Source organism: Rhinopithecus roxellana, chromosome 1, assembly GCF_007565055.1.
Source record: "Rhinopithecus roxellana isolate Shanxi Qingling chromosome 1, ASM756505v1, whole genome shotgun sequence".
Taxonomy (NCBI): Eukaryota; Metazoa; Chordata; class Mammalia; order Primates; family Cercopithecidae; genus Rhinopithecus; species Rhinopithecus roxellana.
Genome location: NC_044549.1, coordinates 45,532,941 through 45,548,095, shown reverse-complemented (window position 1 = coordinate 45,548,095; position 15,155 = coordinate 45,532,941). Strand labels below are relative to the sequence as shown.

The 15,155-nt window shown below is 45.3% G+C and overlaps 1 protein-coding gene across 5 annotated transcripts in view; it reads right to left on the bottom strand.

Moving 5' to 3' along the window:
• KALRN (kalirin RhoGEF kinase) overlaps positions 1 to 15,155 on the bottom strand; it is a 707,465-nt gene that overhangs the window by 145,697 nt on the left and 546,613 nt on the right. The window lies entirely within an intron of this gene.

Here is a 15,155-nt window from a genome sequence, read left to right as displayed (position 1 = left end):
ACGCCCCAATTCAGGCCTAGAGATTCATGTGAGATCCTTCTTACTGTGACAAGTATTGAGACCTTTTATGGAACATAGGCTCAGTGAGCCGTGAACATGGTTCCTGGTGAGTGCAGAGGCCAGGCCTTGATCTCCTTAACTCCACTGCAACCATTCCCTTGCCCTCCTTTCCCCACAAGGGTGATTCTCACCTGTAGCACTCACCCCCAGGTTTGGATTCTATAAGGTTTTTTCTTTTTTCAGATGGAATCTCACTCTGTCACCCAGGCTGGAGTTCAGCGGCACATCTTGGCTCACTGCAACCCCGCCTTCCAGGTTCAAGTGATTCTCCTGCCTCAGCCTCCTGAGTACCTGGGACTACAGGCAAGCGTCACCACGCCCGGCCAATCTATGGGTTTTAAAAAGCTCTGCAGAGGATTTCAATGTGAAGTCATGGCTGAGAACCACTGACTTTGGGGCCCAAGGCCACTCACACTGTGAATGAGTTCCTGCATTGTAGAGTTTAGGAAACACTTGGACACAAACGGTTTTACTTTCTCAGACTCTGACGATCAGTCCCTTGACCCATTCTTCCACTGCCTGCCATGCTCCCTGGTTGCTAACTGCAGGTTCCTTAATTCTCATCTTCCCTGTGTAGATTTCTGATCTATGAACTGCCTGACTGCTGATACCAGGATGGCTAATCAATGTTCCCAAATTACCAAGCCCTGGCCTCCATTTGTGGCTGTGGCCTAAACATCTAAGATGCTTTCCAAGTACTAATCATTTATTCAACAAATAATTGGTCTTAGAACATTTACTGTTCGCAAGTCACTAAGCTAACCTATATTTGGGAGTTTATAAGGAAAATGTAAATTAAATAAGGTCTGTTCCCTGAGAAAAGACAAAGAACAGGGTGAATTCTAGCAGAAGTTGGTTTAATTTTCTGTGGCAGAAAAAAGAAATGGAAACAGAGCAGTACTGGACATAAGGTAGGTGTTTCTTCTTTATGTGAAAAAGAGGAATTGAGGCAATAGTCATCAGTAACCAGAACACTTCAATTAGAGGAGGTATAATGTATACATTGCTTCTATATTTAATTTGAACTCCAAATATTTTAAACTCCAAATATGTTTTTTTTTTTTTTTTTTGAGGCAGAGTCTTGCTCTGTCATTCAGGCTGAAGTGAAGTGGTATAATCATAGCTCACTATATCCTCAAAATCATGGGCTCCTACCTCAGTCTCTCAAGTAGCTGGGACTACAGGTATGCACCACCACACCTGCCTAATTTTTTTGTTTTATAGAGATGGGGTCTCACTACATTGCCCAGGCTGGTCTTGAACTCTTGGCCTCAAGCAATCATCCTACCTTAGCCTCCCAAAGTGCTGAGACTATAGGCATGAGCCACTGTGTCCAGCCCAAATGTGTTTTTTTTTTTTTTCAAAAGTGTATAATATCTATGTGGGTAACTATTCCCAGGTAATATGTGTTATTTTAACAGTAACGTGTACAGAAAAAGTGTGCTTGCCAGAATCATGCATAGTAATTTCTTCTTATCTCTGTTTAGTGTGGTCTAACCACTGCACCACTGCTGGCCCCATGGATACCATCATCCACTTGGTGACAGCTCCTGGACTCTAATGACTGAACCATTACTAAGCTTGGCCCATATGTCTTTACCTACTGGCCTTTAAATGTGTTCGTCTGCACTTGCCCACCTGACACCTGTTTGCCTCTTTCTAGCTGTCTCACTTATCCTCAAGAGAGGCACCAGGTCAGCCTGCAGCCACCCTCTTTTTTTTTTTTTTTTTTTTTTTTCCAGGAAGTACTACTGATCACTCGCTGGGCTGAACCAGGTTCAAGGTAGGGGGGTGGTTCAGGACATACTGATTTAGACTGTGGGATTACACAGAGGACACAGATGTCTCCCCAGAATGGCCAACATTCCTCTTCTGTGAGGACAGAAAGGAAGAGTTGCTGGCAACAAGGACAGGTTCCTGGATATCTGTACTGAGCAGCCGCCTGAGCTGGCCTGAGCTCAGGGGCAGATGAGCTATTTATCAAAGTGAAAGATGGCTGCAGCTGGAGTTGCTAAAAACAAACCACTCCAGGTTTTATCCACTTCCAAAAACGTTTACCTCTAAGTAGGTCAAAGTGTTCCCAAAGTAGGGCAGTCTATCACATAGATAGAGTGCCAGTCTATCACTCTGAGTTTCAATTAAGGTAAACTTATGATTGCTAAGTGTCCACTATGCGGGATGGCATTTTACTTCTGCCAATGCCACCTTCCGTCCTATAGGCACAAATAGCAGCTCCATGTAGATTCATGGGGTACAATGAAGAGGTTTCTGATGAGTCAAATGGAAAGTGGATTTTGTCTTGATGTAACTCAGGTGAGTTTATTGAGGATTTCCAATAATAGAAAGGATATACATCTGCCAATAATGGAATGTGGATAATGACCTACTCATCCTTCAACCAGTCCAAATAAATGAGAGGTACTTAACCCATACATCCCCAGAGAAGACTTCCTCAGTCAGGACTCCTAGCATCAGAACATGATTCCCCATTCCCCTCAGGTCTTCCTGCTAAAGCTTAAGCCAGTTTCCTCTACCATTCTACATGCTGAGCCTGGTCCTTCACATAAGAACATTGCAGAGGTCCTTGATGCATGATCTGTCCCTCCTTTCTATAAATATTTACTGAGAACTTCTTACATGGCAGCCACTGTTTTAGATGCTGGGGATAGGGCAAGGAACACAATAGACAAAATCCCTGTATTTGTAGGGAGGATTTGCAGAGGAATATTAACAAATATATCAGGTAGTGATAAATGCAATGAAGAAAAGTAAAACAGAGGAGGGAGTATACAGTGTGATGGGAGAGGATGGGAGTTAGGGAAGACCTCTCTAATCAGGTGACATTCAAGCAGAAGGAAGTGTGACAGCAAGACATCCAGGTATCTGAGGATCTGGGGTATCTGGCTTGTTCCAAGCAGAGGGAATAAAAGGTCAGGCCCTGAGGTAAGCATATATATGGCTTGATTGGTGAATGGCTCAGTGAGGCAGGCTGGTCAGGTAACTGGTTGTCAGAATAATGTCCCCCAAAGATGTCCACATCCTCATCTCCAGAACCTATAAATATGTTACCTTATATGGCAAAAGAGACTTTGCAAATGTGATTCTATTAGGGACCCTGAGGTAGGGGATTATGCTGGATCATTTTGGTGAGGACAGTGTAATCGTGGGTGTTCTTAAAAGCAGAGAACCTTTCCCACTGTGGCCCAGGGGAAAATACTATGGAAGGAGGATCAGAAAGATGCAACACTGCTAGCTTTGAAGATGGAGAAAGTGTGGTGGCCTCTGGAAGCTGGAAGAGGCAAGAGGCAAGAAATAGCTTTTCTCTAACAGCCTACAAAAAGGAATGTGGCCCTGATTGCTGAAACTGATTTTACCCCATGGGGACTCGTGTTGCATTTCCAAACCACAGAACTGTACGATAATAAGTTTGTGTTGTTGTTTGAAGCCACCATGTTCGTGGTAATTTGTTACAGCAGCAACAGGAAATGAATACATAGGAGATGAAGTCAGAGAATAGGCTCCGGAACAGGTTTTGTGGAGCCTCTTTGCAGTCACAGAAAGGACTTCGTTTTACTCGAAGTGAGACAGGAGACACTGGAACATTTTGAGCGGAGAAGGGCCTTCAGCCTGGGCCACCTCCCTGCAGCTGGGGGTGAGCAATGGCAATTATCTATTCACCCTCCTGTGTACAAAGGTCAGGAGCCAGACCTCCTGCGGCCTAGAGGGCCATGTGGAAAGTAAAGCAAGTGGGCACAATCTCAGAATCAAGATTCTGGCTGGAGTTAGTGGACATGGGGAGAAAACAAGACAACCCAGTCCTACCACAGGGGCAAAGAAGGGGGCAGACTGTTCAATAACTGCCTGTAGGGCAGAGGGCTGGTGTTCAGAATGGCAATTAGTAGTAAAAGGAAAGATTTCACATGCTTGTTTGCAGGGTTTGGGTTAAGGCTGCAGTTTCACCCCCACATAGATCCTCGGTGAGGAGTTGTTCTCAAGGAGCAAGTGACACAGGGAAGGCAGTGTGGCGGTGAGAGGAGGGTCTGACCGCTCTGTCCTGCCCAGCAGCATCAGAATCCTGTTGCTGAGAGCTCCTAGAGCTTCGGCCTGCAAAGGCTGCTCCTCAAGGCCTTTGAGGTCCTCCCATCTCTGCCCTTCCCTGAGCAGACAGGATGGGCACATCCCAAGATCGTCCAGACCACTGCCTTTCCTTCTCTTTTCCCCGAGTCACATTCAGTGCATGTCATTCCTGGGTCCCTGTATTCTTCTAGGGGGAAAGTGCTTTCAGCTTAGCTAGCTGTAAGCAAGAAAACTGTACCATCTTTCCTCTGGGGGAACATTCTGTTCGCTAGGGTAACCTCCTCTCCATCATCTTCAGCTTCTTCTCAGAAAGCAGTCAGTGGCAGCCTTTCTTCTCTGGGATCAAATCCTGAGGCTCTCATTTTAGCTCTGAGCTCCATCAGCTGGTGCATGTGGCTCCAAAGGGCATATTCAAGCTTCCCCCTGACTTCCCCTCTGGATGATAAGGGGCATAATCATCATGTAGATGTCACAGATTCATGGTGGGCACCAGCAGGCATGAAAACATACTGTTGAAATTGGCATTTAACATAAGCAAAGTCACAGCAGGCTGGTTACAAAAAGGAAAAATGCAGGCTCTCTGCAGAGGGACCCAGAGAGACCAGCTCTTTCCCTGGACACCTGCGTCTTCCTGCTTCAGTTCTACTTGGAGGCAGCACGACACTGAGTTGTATTTAGAGAAGGATGTGGCCTGGCCTGACATGTTCCTATTTGAGGCTTTGATTCTAAGCCCTTTCATGTCCTAAATAGTATTAGATGGATGTGGCCACAGGCAGGACATCTCAACCAGAACAAAGTAGGCCTGAGGCAGTTTTCACGAAACTCCTCTCATATACACCCAACACTCACAGTGTCAGCACAACTCCCATCACACAGGTTAGCCCATCTCCATAATGTGGTCCAAATGTTACCTTCAAGTACCACAGAATTAATGGCAGAGAATAGCTCATGGAGAGGTGCCAGAGGTATAAGCCAAGGAAAAACTTGAATTTTTAGCTGAAATATATCAGATATTATCTCAATCCTCTGGGTTAAAGTCAAAAGAAAATTATGAGAGGAATAAGCCATTATTTCTTGGGAAATCACAGAACCAGATGGACCTGCTGTTGGTGGACTGTGGAAAGGACCCAGGGTAGGTTAGGAATAGAGACTGAGGGAAGGGAGCCGGTGCAGATAGGAGGTTATGCTGGGGCCTCTGAAAACCTATGGAGGTGCAGTGGCTCGCACTTGTAGTCCCAGCTACTTGGGGGTTGCTGAGGCAGAAGGATCGCTTGAACCTGGGAGGTCAAGGCTGCAGTGAGCCCTGATCATGCCACTGAACTTCAGCCTGGGCGATAAAGTGAGACCCTGTCTGGGAAAAAAAAAAAAGAAAAAAGAAAACCAATGGAAACTAGAAAGAGAACCCTGACCCCTTGAACAATCCTGGGGATGATTCAGGCTGGAAACACCCTGTACTTAGCCCTATAGCGGTATCAGAACTTAGACAAAGAGCAGACAGGGAACTTCACATTTTGACCACCTTTGATGAGGCATAACTGGGCTGGAAAGTCTACCTTGTTGGAGTTTAAGAGCTATTAATCAATTTCTCAGATTTTTTAAAATTAGAATTTTTAGAAATGGAGTCTTGCTCCATTGCCTAGGCTGGAGTACAGTTGTGCAATCATAGCTTACTGCAGCATTGAACTCAAGCCATCCTCTCTCCCATCCCAGGCAGCTAGGACCACAGGTGTGTGATCACATCGGCTTATTTCATAGATTCTAAGTGTCTTATCCAAGGTCATCATCTAGCCAGTGGCCAGGATTCAGACTCAGGTCTTCCACCCCAAGACATTTTTTTGGAGACAGGGTCTCGCTCTGTTGCCCAGGCTGGAGTGCAATGGCTCAATCACAGCTCACTGCAGGCTTGACCTCCTGGGCTCAAGTGATCCTCTTACCTCAACCCTCCAAGTAGCTGGGGCTACAGGCACTCACTACCATGCCTGGCTTTTAAAAAAATTTTCCTAGAGATAGGGTCTCACTCTGTTGCCCAGGCTGGTCTGGAACTCCTGGGCTCAAGTGGTTCTCCTGCCTCAACCTCTGAAAGTGTTGGAATTACAGACAGACCATCTTTTTATAGTCTACTGCATACTGAGGTAAAGACACAGAAAACTTTTGTTTTATCCTAAACAATCAGCCTGTGCACATAATAATAAAACCAACTTCACGGTTTAAAAATCACTTTTACTTAACATTTCCACCCTTGAGTCTCCCAGCAACTCTGTTACATAGGCAATTTTATCTGCTTCCTTTTGCATAAATGTGGAAGCTAAACCCAGGAAGATTAAGTGACTTTCTACTCAAAGTAAGTGGCTTCTCATTCCATACCCTGTCTTCTTCCCAGCCCATCTGATTCCCTGAGAACCAATTTCTCTTCTGTTTTCAAAGATTTGCCAGTACCCTTTTAAGGAAAAAACAGTAGATTACAATACATTAGGTTGGGCCATTTGGAATTGAAATTGCTGACATTCAACCTGTTTTTTTCTTTCTTTCTTTTTTTTTTTTTTTTTTTTTTTTGAGATAGGGTCTTGCTTTGTCACCCAGACTGGAGTGCAGTGGCACAATCTAGGCTCACTGCAACCTCTGCCTCCCTTCCCACTGCAGCTCTTCCCCCACCCCTACCCCCAGCAGCTGGGACCACAGGTGCATGCGACCATGCCCAGCTAATTTTTTTGTATTTTTGGTAGAGATGGGGTTTCATCATGTTGCCCAGTCTGGTCTAGAACTCCTGAGCTCAAGTGATCCACCTGCCTTGGCCTCCCAAAGTGCTGGGGTTAAAGATGTGAGCCACTGCACCCAGTCTCAACCATTTTTTACTACAAAAAGGAAGATTTCATGTACCCCAAACTAAAACATTCGACCTCAAAATGAAGATATTTATGCTATGCTTATATGCATCAAAAATGGGATACTTTGGCTGGGTGCAGTGGTTCACACCTGTAATCCCAGCACTTTGGAAGGCCAAGGCACACAGATTGCCAGAGCTAAGGAGTTCAAGACCAGCCTGAGCAACGTGGTGAAACCTCATCTCTACAAAAAAATTCAAAAATTAGCTAGGGATGGTGGCAAGAGCCTGTGGTCCCAGCTACTTGCCACTGCACTCCAGCCTCGGCAACAAGGTGAGACCCTGTCTCCAAAATAAAAAATAAAAAATAAAATAAACCCAGGATACTTTGGTTAATCCCTTTAGATTAACAAAGGTAATTACCTGATGCGGAGAGAAAAAAAAAAAACCACATTTTTGGAAGTGGAAAGGATCCTAGAGGTAATTCAGAAGACATGAATAAAAGGTAATAAAAATGCTACTTTAGAACAAATAGCAATATGAATGACTGTAGGGAATAACTAGGAAAAAAGGCCAGCCTGTAGAGAGTCTCAGAGTGGAAGGCACTTGCCTGTAAGCTCTATGCCCAGAGAGGACAACAGATCAGGTGTCTGTGAGTGAGAAACCAGGGGATGCCCAAAGTTCAAGGGAAAGGATGGACTCTGAAGTTCTGAAATCCAAGGACGTCGGAAAGGACTATTAATCCATAAACACAAACAATCACTTTAAACAAGTCAGGATTATTTAATTTAATTAAAAACATTTTGTTCTGCTCTAAGCATTTAATAAAAGGATTTATGGAGAAATTGCTAGCTCTTATAGCTTAAGAAAGAAGTGTTTAACATTTTATCTGCAAACTGTATTACTTCTAGATACAGATCAGAAGGAGAGGGAGAATAAGAATTAGCACTGGTGGATTTACACGGGGGGCTCGGACGGGGGAGAATAGAAGGAGACGTGGGTAGAAAGTATTTGGATTTCAGTGCTATATAGGAGGAATATTCTAACCCTTAGAATTACACTAAAATCCAACAGGCTTTCTCTAGAAGTAATAAGCTCCCAGTCCCTAGAAGTGCTCAAGTAATGCACAGCTGACCACTTGTCAAGGACATTGTGGAAGGGGTTTCTTGTATTAGGAAAGAGTGAGCTAGAACACCTTCCACCTGTTTCTCAATTCTAAGATCCCAGGAGCCAAAAGAAGCCAATGTTCTGGAGTGAAATTAAATCTAATCAAGAACCAGTTTTATCCAGTTATAAAAAGAGAACGTTTCAACTCTAACTTTTTATAATTCTGAAAAATGTCAAGGAGCTCCTTTTAGAATCTCTCCATCTATCTTTAAACACACTTTTCTTCAAAAAGTATCAGTACTCAAATAAATTACAACATTTCTTATTCAAATGCATTATTTTTGGGTTTCAGCTATTCTTACCCAACAGTATTGGAATTTTTAAAAACACCATACCACACCTTTTCATTGCAAACATACTGTAATTCAGCTATGCTAATATAAAGGAAAATGTTGTGGGCTAGTATGGAAACCTGTTCTCACCCTCATTGATCATACTCCCATGTATACTTTTGCTTCTATGAGGAAGTGAGTTCTGAATCTCAAAGGACTACCTCACATCTAGTCAATTACAGGTACAATCCTATACAAATGAAGAGGATTGAAGGATCATATTTTGCCTCATGAAAAAAATTGAGGTATATGTTAACAAAGCACCCATACATTATGTTAACAAAGCACCATTCTGCAATTGAGGATTGTAGGATGAAGTAAATCAGCAAACTGCAATTTATAACATGTCACTTCATACCTGAAAGGAAATGTTTAGGGAATATTCATCCTCCAATTATTTTTTTTGCCTCCCATAGTGAAGCCATGTTAGGGATTATGCAATAAATGAAAAACCTGAGGGTAGGGCTCCTAATGCAGAATTATACTGAAAAGTAAGAGGTAGAGAGAAACCTTTGGAGGACTCTCCTGGTAGGCAGAGGAGGCTGAACTTTTTGGCATTTTGGCTCCTGGTGGCAGAAAGTGCAGGGAACTTCCATCCTGCAGACAATCTGTTGAACAGGCTGGACTAGCACCAGGGGTTGGCAGGCCGCTATCAGAGCTGGACTGAACTCAGCCTGCTGTCCAGAGTGCTCCTTGGAGTCATTCTGCCCCAGCTGAGGATATCAGAATCTTAATAGTTGGCAAAGCACCCACAGGACAAAATCTGTCCCTGACTGCTGCCACTCCTCCTAGAGAGTGGGGCATTTGGGGCCAGAGGTGAGAGGGAGAGTGGAAAGGTGGGTATTTGTAACTATAATGGGGTTGATGCTCTTTAGATTCAGCTAGACTGGCTAACAAAGGGAGCCAAGTCAGATGGGAGAATAAACTAAAGTGCCTGTCTCAAAGGCTTTCAGACTTGGGAGGGTGTAGAACACAGTGGTAAAGTGAGACCTTGGGAAATGGACAGGCATGAGTTCAAATTTAGGCCCACTGCTTGTCAGCTATATGACTTTCAGCATGTTACCTAATCTCTTTAAGACTCAGTGTCTTTATCTGAGGGATGAGGAAAATGTTATTGTTATTAGCATTAAAGCAACCCAGAACCTGGCCCACGGTAAAGCTCAATAAGTGTCAGGTATTTTTGTGAGTTGGTGACACACTTAACACAAGTGGACAGTATCAAACTTGCCCAACATTCTCAGGCTGTTGGTGGTAATTGCCTTCAGAGCCCAAGTTTTCTCCATGGTTCTCCACCACCTTCCACAGCATGGGGAAGCTGTTCCTGAGGCCAGGTAGGTGGTAACAGTAGAAATCATCAGGAGGCCCCCAGGGAGAGGACTCCTCATGAACAAGCCAGGGGTGCCATGGGCCACTGCCCCTCTCCTCTAGAGCATCTGCTTCTGAGGCTCACGGGGGAAGCCTTGGGCTTGGTTTCATAAGTGGAGAGGTATTTCCTTACAGCTTCTCCAGACCCTCAGCCCCAGCCAGGGAAGAAAGTGCACAGGAAAAGGAACACAGGTGTCCTGTACAGCCAGGTACAGAAGAACCTAGATTGGTTTTTGGAGCCTGGGGCAGAAGTACCCAGGACCAATACTTTTTAAAAAGCCATTCTTGCCATTTTAAAGTGTACAGTTCAGTGGCATTAGGTCCATTCACATTGTCGTGCAACCATCATCACCATCTGTCTCCAGAACATTTTTCATCCTGCAAAACTGAAACTCTGTACCCAATAGGCACTAATTCCCCATTCCCTCCAGCCTCTGCCAATCATCATTCTTTCTACATCTAAAAAGTTGACTACTCAAGGTATTTCATTTAAATGGAATCATATAGTATTTGTCTTTTTGTGTCTGGCTTATTTCACTTATCCTAATGTCCTCAAGGTTCACTCATGTTGTGGCATGTATTAGAATTTCCTAACCTTCTAAGGCTGAATAGTATCCCATTGTATGTATATATTCCATTCACCTGTTGCTGGACACTGGGGTTGCTTTCACGTTTGACTATTGTGAATAATGCTGCTATGAGCATGGGTGTACAAATTTCTGTTTATGTCCTTGCTTTCAATTCTTTTGGATATATACTCAGATGTTGGATTGCTAGAATGATATGATATGATAACCTTATTTTTACTTTTTTGAGGAATCCCATACTGTTTTGCATGGCAGCTGTACCATTTTGCATTCCCACCAGCAGTGTACAAGGGTTCCAATTTCTCCACATCCTCATCAACACCTGTTATTTTCTGTGTGTGCACATTTTAAACAGTAGCCATCCTTTGCAGTGGCAAGTCATTTTTAAATATTTTTTTAGCAATAATTAGTGATGTTGAATATCTTTTCATGTACTTATTCATCACTGGTATATCTTCTTGGGAGAAATTTCTGTTTAAGTCCTTTGCCCATTTTTAAATGTAGTTTTTTGTTGTTGTTGTTGTTGAGTTGCAGAAGTTCTTTATATAATCTGGATATTAACCCTCAACCCTTCTAATACATCTTTAAGTATCTCCTAAGCTTGACACCCTGGGCATGCCGAGTCCACAAAGCAGTGGTTCTCAACCCTAAGGGAACATCAGAATCACTAAGTTTGTTCTTCTTTTTTTTTTTTCCCCTGAGATAGGGTCTCGCTCTTTTGCCCAGGCTGGAGTGCAGTGGCATGAACACAGCTCACTATAGCCTTGAACCCTCAGCCTCAAGCAATCCTCCCATCTCAGCCTCCTGAGTCGCTGGGACTACAGGTGCATGCCACTATGCCTGGCTAATTTTTTTCTTTTTTTTCATGAAGGAACTTAAAAATATACTGATGCCCAGGTCCTTGGCAGCTGGATTAATTGTTCTGGGGTAGGTATGGGGCATCGGTATCTTTAGAAACCTCCTCCAGGTGGTTTCCAAGGTGCATCCAGAGTTGGAAACCACCGCTACAAAGGCTTGCCTCTTGGGAGGTGCTGCCCTCCACCACCTGCTGCTGTGAAAGTGAGAGGGGACTGTGGCAAGGCAGGACTAGGGCTGGAGGGCCCAATCCCAGTGAGAAGCCCTACGATGTCAGGGTGGCAGTAAAGTAGCAGGAAAGGCAGCCCCACCACAATTCTGTCACACAGCCCCACTCTTTTTCACCAACCCCATCATGAATGACACCAAGACACATTAGGAGGAAATAACCAACCACTGCTCCCATAGAAGGCAGAGGAGGGAAGAGCAGAGAGGAGCCCTAGCACTACCAAGAAGCCCAACAGGTGTTGGGAGCCCTGGTCTGCGCCAGCTCGGCCACAGACTCCCTGTGGCTTCCGGGAGGTCACTTTGCTTTCCTGAGCCTGAGTGTTCTCCTGGAAGACAGGAGATCAGGCTAGTGCAGTGGTTCTCAACCCTGACTGCACCTTAGCTTCACCTATGGAACACTTAAAAATACTGACCCCTTAGGCCCCATCCAGAGATTCTGATTCCATTTGTTCTAGGTGGGGTCTGGGCATTGTCATTTGGAAAAGCTCCCAGATGACTCTCATGTGCAGCCAGCGTTAAGAACCCTGTTCTAGTGGATCATCAAGAACCATCCTGTGGCTCTCTTGCCCCCATAGCTGGGGTGATGGTCATGGCCTGAGCACTCACGAGGTACTTAGCCATCACACATAGTCCCTGTTTCACACAGCCTGCGAGAGTGCTGACTTGGTGTTCTCTGCAAATGCTAAGAGGACCAGTTCTCTTATAGGAATTGAAGAGGAATTGATTCCAACCTCCTGACAACAGATGAGACCATTCTGTCCTATTCCACAACCCCCAGAGGAACATTTTATTCTCAATCTAGTTGTGCATAACTTATAAGGTAAAGCACCCACTGGAGACAAATTACTGCTGAGAGAAGAAAAGGCAGTTTGCCAGCAGGCAGCCAGCTGGAATAAGAGAAGGAACAGCTTATTGGGTCTTAGCTAAGGCCAACACTCTGGGCAGACCCCAGAGAGAGAGAAAGGGTTTTGAGGCTGGGCCATGTGCATGACTGCACGTACTTTCAAATGGGGTCTAGTTAAGGGCATAAGGAATGCTCCATGGAGAATGCAGACTTAGGTCCCCCCCCCCCCCCCTTTTTTTTGAGACAGGGTTTTACTCTGTCACCCAGGCTGGAGCACAGTGGTGTGATCATGGTTCACTGCAGCCTCAGCCTCCTGGGATCAGGTGATCCTCCCACCTCAGCCTCCCAAGTAGCTGGGACTATATAGGTGCACAACACCCACCTGGCTAATTTTTAAATTTTTTGTAGAGACAGGGTTTCACCATATTGCCCAGGCTGGTCTCAAACTCCAGAGCCTGAGCAATCCACCTGCTTCAGCCTCCCAAAGGGCTGGGATTATAGGAGTGAGCCACCGCGCCTGGCCAACTTAGGTCCTTGACTACCGGGAGTAGAGGACCTCTGTATTCAGAGCTCACATGGGTGAGAAGATAGTAAGACCTCACAGGTTGCCATTTGAAGGCTCAGCATAACTGGCCTAACCTAGGGGAAACAGGAACCAACTTGGAAATGAAAAGAGCCAGGGAAATGGGTGATAGGCACTGCTGGTACCTTTAAGAAGCTATGCTGGTTGGCAGAGTTAGCTGGAAAGTTCTATGACAGCCTCCCTCCCAGTTTTGTCTCTTGCCTCTATTTTCCATTCCTGGTCTGCAGCTCCTATTTTTAGTTAAATCTCCACTAATCTGTCCTATAGTAGAGAGAACCCCCAGTCCTGTGCAGTTCTTACCCTGAATGCTTCCACCTCCCGCCTCGGGATCACAGATTGACTCTGACACTGCTCTCTGATTTTCCACCTTGGGTTTGCTCCTGCCAAGTTGCACATGTGGCAGCCCCAGCAGGGAGGGAGTGCACATTTCGCCCAGCCTCGGGCTAGGAGGCCAGGTCTAGGTCAGGAAGTCTCATCTTCCCTTGAAGCTGAGTCCCTCCTGATGAAAACGACCAACACCTGGGGATCCAAGGAACATTAGCCTTTTGCCGCAAATGAATTGCTGTGCTTGGTTTCCTCTCTGCAGATGGGTCTCTCAACTGGACTTGTGGGAGTGTGTAGTTATTTTGCTGGATAATCTATGGCAAATGATATAATAGCAAAAACTTATCATGACAACTAAGGTGCATTGAATGCCAGGCACTGATGTGTTTTGTCTCTGTTACCTCATTTTACCCTCACAATAATCTAGCTTCTGTGTACCCTGTTCTCTTGGTTAGACTTCAAGTGGAACCAGATTCCTGAGTTTCCTTGATTTTCCTCTTGTGCCTGCAATTTCAAATTCCCAAACAACTTGCTGACATAGTCCCTCCTTACTCCTCAGAGGACAGTGGGGAAAGCAGGCAATGACTAAATTGGGAGTGGAGGGCACGAAGAGAATCAGGGCGGCGATTTTAGCTGACATTTTTCTCCTGGTGGGAAAAACCCTGGAAGGCTGGATGCAGCACAAACAATGCAGCCTGCTGCTGCCATCTAGTGGAGGAAAGGAAGTCAGGCTTTGGAGGAAGACCAGATGGCACTCCAGACACCAGAGCGTTTCAAACATGTTCTAAGTTTACAGCAATTATCAGGAAGCCTGCAGCAGGTCTCCATGCTGACCCTCATCTCCATCTTCCTCTCCTAGAAATATCTAGCACAGGTCTGCATAGAAGGCATCTCTGCTGCTGATGATCTGGCCAGTTACAAAAATAAGCCCAGAACTACAGCCTGTCTTTGGCTTCCTCAGTGTAAAATGTTTGGCTGCAAGGCCTGTGCCACTTGGACTTCACAAGTCAGTGGATCTCAAACTCAAATGTGCATCACAGCCACCTGGAGGGCTTGTTAAAACACAGACTGTTGGGACCTATCAGTTCTGGAGGAGTGGGGGTTCTGATCATTTTTGTTTCTTTCTTTTTTAAAATCAAATGAAAAAAAATTTTTTTGAGGCAGAACCTTGCTCTGTCACCCAGGCTGGAGTGCAGTGGTGCAAGCATGGTTTACTGCAGTCTTGTCCTCCCAGGCTCAAGTGATCCTCCTACCCCAGCCCCCCACTGAGTAGCTGGGACTACGGGTGTGCGCCACCATGCCTGGCTAAATTTTTTTATTTTTGTAGAGATGGGGGTCTCACTATGTTGCCCAGGCTGGTCTCAAACTCCTGGCCTCAAGCCAGCCTCCCAAAGGGTTGGGATTACAGGTGTGAGCCACTGTACCTGGATTTTTTTTTTAACTTTGATTTTTTATTTTTAGAGGTGGGGTCTTGCTGTCAGCCAGGTTGGAGTGCAGCAATGCAATCATAGCTCACTGCAGCCTCAAACTCCTGGGCTCAACTGATCCTCCTGCCTCACCGTGCCCCGAGTAGTTGGGACTACAAGTGCACACCACCTTGCCCAGCTAATTTTTTTAATTTTTTTTTTTTTTGAGACAGTCTCGCTCTGTTGCCCAGGCTGGAGTGCAGTGACACAATCTTGGCTCACTGGAACCTCACTGCAACCTCAGCCTCTCGGGTTCAAGTGATTCTCCTGCCTCAGCCTCCCAAGTTGCTGGGACTAGGGGCATGTGCCACCTTGCATTTTTAAATTTTTGTAGAGACAGGGTCTCACTCTGTTGCCCAGGCTGGCACCTGCATTTCTAACAGGTTCCCAGGGCATGCTGATATTACTCATCCAGAGACCACCCCTAAAGAACCACTGTCATGAGG